We start from the raw sequence: 9,572 nt of genomic DNA, 5'->3' as shown, positions 1-9,572 counted from the left end.
AGAAAAAAAAAAAAAAAAAAAACAACCACAAAATAAAAACCAAGGAGAAAACAAGAAGCAATAACTTTACGAACTGTTTCAGCAGAGCTGGAGGGGGAGCTGCTCCGCCAGCGTAGGCGGGTGTCGTGGAGCGGTGGGCTGAGTCTGGTGTCTTCCCTACAAGCAGACCCAACAACGTTAATCGCACGCCTCCATGAATATACACTCCCAGTTAGAAACGAGCCTGCTTACGCGAGGAAGAGGTCGAAGGCCACTTGGGGGGGCGGCTGGTGGGGGCAGGGTGGGGGAGAGGGCTGCTCCCCGGGGCTGCCTCCGCCCGTCCCCCACGAACACCACCATTAATCAGTTCCCGAGCCAGGAAGCCACACCGGGTCATCCTGGCCAAAACCGAGTAAGGATTTGGGCAGCACCGTTCTCAAGCGACGTGCTGACCATGCTCACATGGCTCCAGCTGCTCTCGCCCCAGCACCCCTCCTCTTCCCCTGTCCCCTGGCACAGCCAGGCCCACAGGGACCCCCACAGCAGCAGCACCACCCCGGAGGCACCTTACCCCCTACAGAAGCGGTGCCCGGACCCCGCCGCAGGGCTGCGAGGGCACGCTTTCCTGCAGAGACCACCGCCGGCCGTACCCGCTTGCAGCATGTGGCTCCACCACTGCCTGGCAGGGCACAAGGATCACCTCGTCCAGAAACAGTGGGTTTCCTTGCGATCAATCAATCTAGTTTGCAAAGCACCTTCTTTTTAAAAAAAAAAAAAAAATCCTCATTAGAGGACAGCAAGCCAAAACAACCGTTAAAACACATCCTCACAGAAAGATAAATACGAAATTAAACTCACAGCAATTGGCTTACTAGAGCTGTCAAATCACAGAAAGAATAATTTCAGAGAGGAGCATACTTCCAGTTATTAGTTAATTTTCCAATACACCACGTCAGGCTATTTGCTGATGGATTTTGCCATGTTTGATTGTCAATCAGTTAAAAAACACTCCCCTTCCTTGGGAAGTACTGGTTGTCCACAGTCATTTCTCCAAAGATAATGCGAGCAGGATTTCCATAAACTCTTCGCTTCAGCTTGCTGATAGACAATTAATTCTTAAACCACTAATACTGGATTTGCTTCTGCGCTCGGACGAGAGGAAATCTGAGATACCGGAAAGTAATAAGGAAACATCCTTGTTCATGCTCAAATACCCTTTGCTACATGCAAATCTGGCTAAGTACGCAAAGAGGCCGCCGCTGAAAAGTCAGCACAAATATCTGCAGTCAATCAAAAATTGCTTATGAGCAAAATTGAAGTGAACATTTCGTGCTGCTACTAGGATTGCAAATGAAGGTTTCTTGATTGGACTGGCTCCAGGCCAGCAACAAATGGGTTTTCTAGAGCCACCAAGTTTATAATGGGTTTTGTTCCAGGGCAAAGTTGTGAGCAGGAGGCGGGATCACCTCCCACACGCATGTCCGTAGCTCTCCCCGTAGCAGGTCAGCACCCAGGTGCCCACACTCATCCCACCCTTGCTTCCATTTGCGTCTCATGGGTGGAGTCTGTCACTCTCACAAGCACTCGGCGACGATCCTGCTAGGCCTGGGAGCTGCTCTGGAAGGCATCCAGGCAACATCCCCGTGAATGGCAGACTACATATTTTGAAAAGGATTTTCCGAAATGCTCTAAAATTTGGCTTAACTCCCACTGAATTCACAGTGAAAAAAAAACCCATCCACGGGACCCAGAAAGTACAAATTTTGGACAGTGTCAACGCTTCCTCTGGGCAGGGGGGGAGCAGGGAAGGCATTGTCTCCTCCAGCACCCATTCCACCTCTCCTCACCTCTGAGAGACCTTCTCTTCTGCCCTCAGCACTGTGTGGTCTCTTACTCCTGTGCAAAGCTGCCTCTGTAGTACCGCCATTGTGTGCTGGCAGCACTCCATACCCACTTTCTGTAGGAATAAACGCACAAGGAGCAAGGCAGTGAGAAGTCAGAGAATAGGTAATTTTCCAGTTCGCTCAGTAAGATTATTTGCTGATGGATTTTAACATGCTTGATTACCAATCCGTTAAAAAATTTCTTTGGAAGTACTGGTTGCCCGCCATCATTTCCCCAAACGATGTTGTCGTGAGGACATTATGCAAGTGCCAGCTTATATACGGTAGGATCCCGGCAAAGACCCAGGTCTGAGACCACCTTTCTTGGGCTCTGCAGCAGCAGAAACAGTACAAGACTAGGACCTTAGTAGCTGGCATAAATTGCCAGTAGCCTGCTGGTCACTAAATCAGATTTCAGGGACCCAAACTTGAAGGTTCCCAAGCACCCAGTTTGCTTCTGCTGGGTCGAGGTTTGGGCAGGTTTCTTGCCTGTACTACAGTGTCCTCCTGCAGTCACCATCTCCTTTGAAGGTAAGACATGAAGAACTATGACACTGCTGAGAAAATACGAATCTTCCCTGTGCACCTTCCACCTTCCCCCTTCAGTTCCAGCCAAGTCTCTTCCTCCTCCAGCCTACCTGTGCCCCCTTGCTCTCCTCCTCCAGGTAACACGTTCCCCGGCGATGTCTTGCAGCCCTTAAGTCTATGGGCTCATGGCCCTGCCACAACTCACGTCTGTCACGGGGTCTTTGCTGCTCCTCACAGGTCGTATCCTCACAGAGATGCTGATCACCTCCCCTCATCCACAGAGTTGTAGACTCCGGGCAGGCTTCCCTCTCCCTGGAAACCCTAAGAGATGGCAATGACCATGGCAAAGAGGTACAGAAAATGGCAGTCCCCTCACCCCACTGGGGGCACTGGCAGCTCCACTGGTGATAACGAGAAACGGCAGTCAGGCTGAACTAGAGAAAACTGGCAAATCATGATTAATAACAAAATCATAATAAAACGATGCCAGCTGGCAACAGCATCGTCTGTCGGTGGGCTGGATTTGCGGGGAGGGAACCTGCTGTCGTCTGTGTCTTGAAAAACTCAGAGGCCTGTAGGAACTGTGTATAGTGAGGACGCCAGCACACCTCCTCCTTTCCCCACCCTTGTCCTTGCCAACACAAGTCTTAACTTGCTCCCACAGACAAGTCACAGTCTGGCCACCACTTTGGCCAAGGTAGTGACTAGACTAGTGGTCTGCAGAAGAAAAAATAGGAGTTTTTAGGGCTCACGCTGAAGAACTCAGTAATATTACTGACTCTTATCCTCTGAGAGTTTGGCACAGATGGGTACACAGAAGACACACCTTGGCAAATGGATTTCACGTCCAAGATGTGCAACAAGGGAATGAAATGTGAAACATGCATAGTGATTCACAGCTACAAATACAATATTTTTTTAAGAAAAAGTCCATGTCAAAGACATTACCACCACTTGGAGTCACATACAACCACAATCTGCAGGACTTTAAGCTTCTCAGATATCATCTGTGAACACTATACTGTGACTTGGTCTTTGGGATACTCAATATATTAGCTCAGCTTAATAGCAAGCGGGTAACTTGACAATAGTTTCAGATTGTCACCCATCCGACAAAACGAGAAGAGCTTTGCAAAAGTAAGTCACCTTGATGTAAAGCCTCAAACTGCTTGCTGAGCATACCAGACCAGTCCAGGTGGCAGCCAGCTCAACTAAGTATTTTTGCCTGGATTACACTATGGGGCTTTCAAGAAACCGTTTCAGAGAAGAGAAAAACATGCAATGACACACAGAGAGAGACCTGAAGAAGACAGTTCTTCCTAGCATCCCTTTGCAATATGACCATGCTTAATATGATCAAGCTGTATGCAGATTTCCTTATTACTACTTTAACGTCCACATTCGTGTTTGCTTAATTCTTATTGTTAAGATTAAACAATGCTTTGGTTTATTGAATCTGTCTGATCATAGCTGGTACTGAATCTAATAGGCTATCCTGTGTAGATGTTAAAAGTTTGTAGAAACTGTATTTTTTGCAGTAACTTTTGAGATTTTTGTGTTTCTTCCATTCCAAAATAAAGGGAGGAATTATTTCAAAAAGTATATAAAAAAAGAATGAAAATATAATGTTGTACCAACTGGAAGGAGATTGTGGCTTTGGAACATGAATCAATTTCATGGATTTCAGATCGCTTTTTCTACTCACACACTCGAGATTCTTTCCCCACCTCTGCTCAAAAGAACAAGTAGGGACACAACTTCTAACATTTTTTTTATTATTTAAGAAACTTTTGCTTTAGCAGATAACATAAAATGTGTTAGCTGCCTACTTTTGCAGAGATGCGCAGTGAACTTCAGTAACATACTATGAGCTAAATTAAATTGTCTGCCAAAAGCAAGCAAACTTTTCTAGACAATCTGTTATTTGACACACTGCAACCAGTAAAGCCTGTTGTACCATCTGCTCTGTATAAAGTGCATGGGACGTGTTTTACATGGTTTCTAAACTTAGCAGTGAGCCAGAGTCAACATTTCTACAGTGGGGATCCCCTATAAGAAATTCTATCAACAGCTCTTGCCCTTTCGGCTTCATGTCCAAGATCCTAGAAAATCCCTTTCCCTATAGACTTCATTGCCCTTCCAGACAGACTCTACGCCATCAGGAGAACCAGAAGTCTTTTCAAAGCATATCTTGCTGGTGATCTCATGGGTAACTTTAAGGACTAAGAAAGCACTGGGATCAAACCTGTGGCTCTTCAAGTTCTGTAACACTACTAGGACGCAAGCTTTACAGGTATTTGCGTACAGAAATTACATGCTTAAATTTCTCTTACCTAAGATACGCTCATTTGGAAGAGTCTTGGTGTGAGGGCTGTATTCCTCTTGTGCTGTGATTGTCCCAAAAACAACCTCCGAGCTTCGCCTTAGGAGATGTCCAGCCTTCTGTCACTGTTTGCTGTTGATGAAGGCCATCATCACGACAAGATTTCTTATACAGAAGTATGTGCACAAAACCCGCAGAGTGCACAGAGAGCAAACCTGAGGTGTCACAACTATGAGGCATGTCCTACACACACCTAATTCTACTTGCACACTGCAAACCCGGCACTTCTAGGAGAAGTTACACTGCTACACGTGACAATACAGCAGAGGGTACATTCCCACCAGTGCCAACTGGGAGACCGGTATCCAGAAATCCCACGCACTACCACAAAAAATCCCAGCGTACAACAACTGCGTCAGAGGAGTCTGATCTGCAGGAGTTCTCAAACATCCAGAAATGTTCAAAACCTCCCTGTTCAAGATTTTCCTGCCAAAAAGGGAACACATCCAGGAAAACTACACACACACACACTCGATATCCTAGCTGCCTTGCATCAAAAGGTAAAATGGGGATGGAAAATTAGCTCATTAGCGTGATTTGGATGTACTTCTGCATCCCTAACATACTGGGTCACTCAAAACGCTATCTGCTATCTTTGATTTTTTTTTTTTTACATTGGAGGAAGGACAAAGGAATTCTTCTCGCATACCACGGAGAAACATTTTAAATTCTTATACACAGCAGCCAGCTGGTGTTTCCAGATTTTTTTCACAGCTTTTTTGCATTGCAAATATGACTTCTCTAGAAGATACCTTCCCAGTGACGCCCCAGCAGCTCTGAGCACGAAGAGGGGAAGGAGCAGGCGCTGCGGAAAGGCAGCGGTTTGACCACCTGGGCCAGCAGCACGAGGGGGACACAAGAGGGAGGAAAATTGGGGGGGCAAGGAGTCAGAATGCCAAAGTACTGAAATATGCAGGGGGAAGAACACATAGAAAAGTCGGATGCTAGAAGGAGGCTGTAAATTGAGTTTGGTTCATTTTTTGCATAATTTTAGTTGGTGTCTGTAGAATAACCTGACAAAATACATAGATCTGATTCCACTAAGACTCTTTATATTACTATGACAGTATCATAACTTAACTATCTAAATTCTTTTCTATTTCATAACAGAATTGCATTCTTTAGATGCATTTAGGGTCGTATCATATGCTTGCAATAGTATTTCTAGTAAAAACATCCATGACAAGAACTACTGCTGAAACTTGTGGCTTTTTTACTCTATACACTTTATTTTTCCTGGCTTTTGGTCCCTAAAAGCCTGACTAGCGCTGTGCTTACACACTTTAAAATATTCATTACGTTCTCTGGCCTGGGGCTAGCAACTGGATTATGTGACAGGTGGTCCTGAAAGACATCCAAGCCCAGGGACAAACTGGCCCCCATCACCCCCCTGGACATTTCACTGCAGTTTAGGATCCTGAGACACAAACTGCCCTGGTATGAAAGTGATGATTGAATGTGATGGTTGACATTTTTCATTAAAATAAAAGGCTTCCCCAATGGGAAAATTGGGCTTTAGATGGAAAAAAGGCGGGCAGGGGGAGTTAAGTGGGGAAAAGATGAAAAAAGATGGAAAAAGAACATATTTGCATTACACCATAGGTATTTCAGTCCATATATTTCAACCTTCCATTTACCATCTTGGGCACAACTCTGCCGTCGGGCTCCATTTCCCAAAAGAAACTAAACCACCCGACCGCCGTGGAGCACGTGCTCCCTCCAGCCTAAGGAAGCGCCCAGCGCAGACTGCAGCTCTCTCCCGGAGATAAAGCCTGATGGTCACCTGGAACACAGGTGAAGGGGACAGCATGAAGCACCTGAACTGCAATTCCCCAGCATTTCATGACAGCTAAATTTAGATAGTTCTCATCCAAGCAGCCAGCCAGTGTTCTACAGATAAAATGAATCCGTTTTTGACCAAGCTCCTCCCTTCTCCTCTAACATTTATCTGTTATTTCATATTATTTTATTGGCCAAGGTGTGTGAAATTCGCTAAGTACAGCCTGAGAAAGGACATCAGTGCATAAAGTCTTTAAAAACTTTAATTCTAGCCAGTGGCTGGAGCAGAATGGCTTAGGGGACTCCAGTTGTAACGGAATGACATGGGGGGGAAAGGCTTAGAAATCTGGAGGCGCTAAGGGGAAAAGTCAATGGCAAAGGTGCCCTGATACACTTTGTTCAAATCAAAATGCCAAAGAAATAGAGGTGGTTTGTTGTGGGTTTTTCCATTTTAATATTCCAGAAAGTATAACTGGCTGATGGAGAGGACAGGGGGGACCAGGACGTTCCAGTCTACTAGTACTGCCCTTTTGATTTCATTATCTCTAGTCTCAAAACTGACCTCTCCATATATTACTCTTGTGTCCTGCTCACCTTGTCACCATCCTAGAAAATTTCAAGTAGCACAGGCAACCCATCCATCCCCACAGCAAGTACAAGGGCTCGTATACACTACTTTGTTTCCTCCAAAGTAACACTTTCATCTATTCTTTATTACAATATTAATTGACTAGAAAAAAAAAATCACTTGTGTAAAAACTGACAATGGCTTTCAGTCTTTGGGGAAATTTTAGAAGCCCGAAAGAAAAAGAACAGCAAGATCCCTTCACACAGACACAAACACACACATGCCCTTTGAGCTCACGGAGAGGAAGAATTTGAATTAGCTACTTTCATGGTTTAAAAGCCTAATTGCCAAAGAGATTTTTGGAAGCGACTGTGGGGATGTCTCCCTGCAAGAAGCAACACAATAGAAACCATAGAAAAAGAAGAAGAGATGGGAAAAAGAAGAAAGGAAGAAAACGATAGGCTCCACCTCAGAGGAGTACAGGTGCTGCTCCCACCCATCAAGTGCATTTGAGGGCTGCCAGCGTTTTCCCTCTGGACTTTCACTGGCCAGTTCCCAGAGAGACACACCAGCAAGGTTCCGGTTAGAGGGCTGTAGCCAAATGAGAGCATGAAAAAATGGCAATATAATCCACATCCCAAGGAGGAGAAGGGGTTTTGACAGCAGGGACAGATCCCCAGTTTGCTCTCCCAGGCTTTACAGCCAGCACCTGTCTCGGTCCCTTGATCCCATGAACAATAACTTTTGTGCATCTGCTGCTTCCCTTAAAGTCATCGTGGTAACTGCCCCTTCCACCTGCGCTTCTCTCCACAGACCCTTGCCACTCCGCCTCTGGAAAGACATCTTTATAGAGGCCGTGTATTTTGGAAAGACAGGACAACAGAAAGATGACAGCACGCAGGAGTTAGAAACGCCAGATCTGTTCCACGTCCCGGCCATTGCCTTGCCGCGAAGCCACCGCGCCGCTTACCTTTGAGACAAGGATAACCACAGAAGCTCCTGTAGGGCTCTTCTCTGGCTCAGGAAGTTCTTGGACCATTTACTGGTTATTTAAAAGATAAACAGACTGCACATTCTTCCTTGGAAACAGAGTAAGACAGAGTCAGTCAATGACTCTGTCGGAAAACTGACCAGTCATCACAGTTAAACTTGCATACCTAGCTACACAGCATGGTAAAAAATCCCAACACCTTAATAGTCCACCACGCTTTTCCACCACAAACAGCTTACCATCTAGGATTTAAACACGAAAATTGTAAACTTAATTATGTGTCAATGAACAGGCTCGCATAGAGAGAGCTTAGTTTATTCAAAATATCATAGTTAATTTGCCAGCTTAAACAGTAAGCGGCTTTGTTTTTCATTAACTTAGAAAAGGGAAACAAGTTATCTTGATGTAAGGCAAAAGTAACATCTGAGAACAACAATATATATTTCTTTTTTCCCCAGTTTCATACTGTCGGCATATTCTTTTTAGCTCTGTCACTTTATATTTACTATTAAAACTATGCCACGTCTGTGACTACATCTCAAAAGTAAATAGAGCACTTGCATATTATACACCGATTTATGGAGTGGGTGCCTGTATGATGGATTAGTAAAATTCTCTAGTGTGTTTTAGGAATCAAACACAGGCTCTTTATCAAAGTTTTCAGAGACATCAAGCGTGTTATAAATTGGCTCGCAGCATAAAAAATGGATTAAAACATTCATTTTTGGTCTCGCTATATTTTTGATTCAAGCACATTAGCTGTCATTTTTTCCCCTGTATATTTTCAAAAGAACGACTTGTTCATAACAGGTTTAGGCAAGCTGGTGTTGGGAAGGGAATATGATCCTTTCATTTATTACATACCAAGAACTAGACTTCCCCTGCCAGGAGTCTGCAGAAGTACAAGCACCGGATTTACTTATGCCGGAGGAGTGGACCACAAAACTCAGAACACGCAGAGAAAAACGCAACTGTTTCCTTGAGCAGCAATAACCACCTGGCCGGGGCAGCACCAGGTCATCCCCCCTCCACTGACTTTTTCATAGCCTCTAGGTTATACCTAAAGTCAGGCAATGGAAATGACTTCTGGCCACCAGCACCAGCGAAGAGATTCAGGTTGGCTTCCTCAGTGGAAAAGGCCACGCAGCCACCGTGTCACCACCAAACGCCCTCCTGCCCCCTCGCCCCTGCTCTCCACAAGCCACATTCCGGTTTTATCTGCTCAATAATGATTTATTCTACAATTTGCTTGCCGTGTTACACCAATGGCGGCAGCGATCTGTGAAGCAAGAACAAACTTCTGAGGTCTCCCCATCGATTGTTTGAAGCCCACTAAGGAATAAAGCAGGATACCTATGGAGACTTGCACAGGAAAAAAACTAGTATTTTTGACTTAAATCGTTCAAAACAGCACACACAACTAATCTGCTAGGGAAGGAAGTTGATCTTCTTGTAGCTCTT

This window comes from Fulmarus glacialis, unplaced genomic scaffold (assembly GCF_000690835.1).
Source record: "Fulmarus glacialis isolate BGI_N327 unplaced genomic scaffold, ASM69083v1 scaffold7062, whole genome shotgun sequence".
Taxonomy (NCBI): domain Eukaryota; kingdom Metazoa; phylum Chordata; class Aves; order Procellariiformes; family Procellariidae; genus Fulmarus; species Fulmarus glacialis.
The sequence above is the reverse complement of the archived record's forward strand: the minus strand, read 5'-3'. Positions refer to the sequence as shown.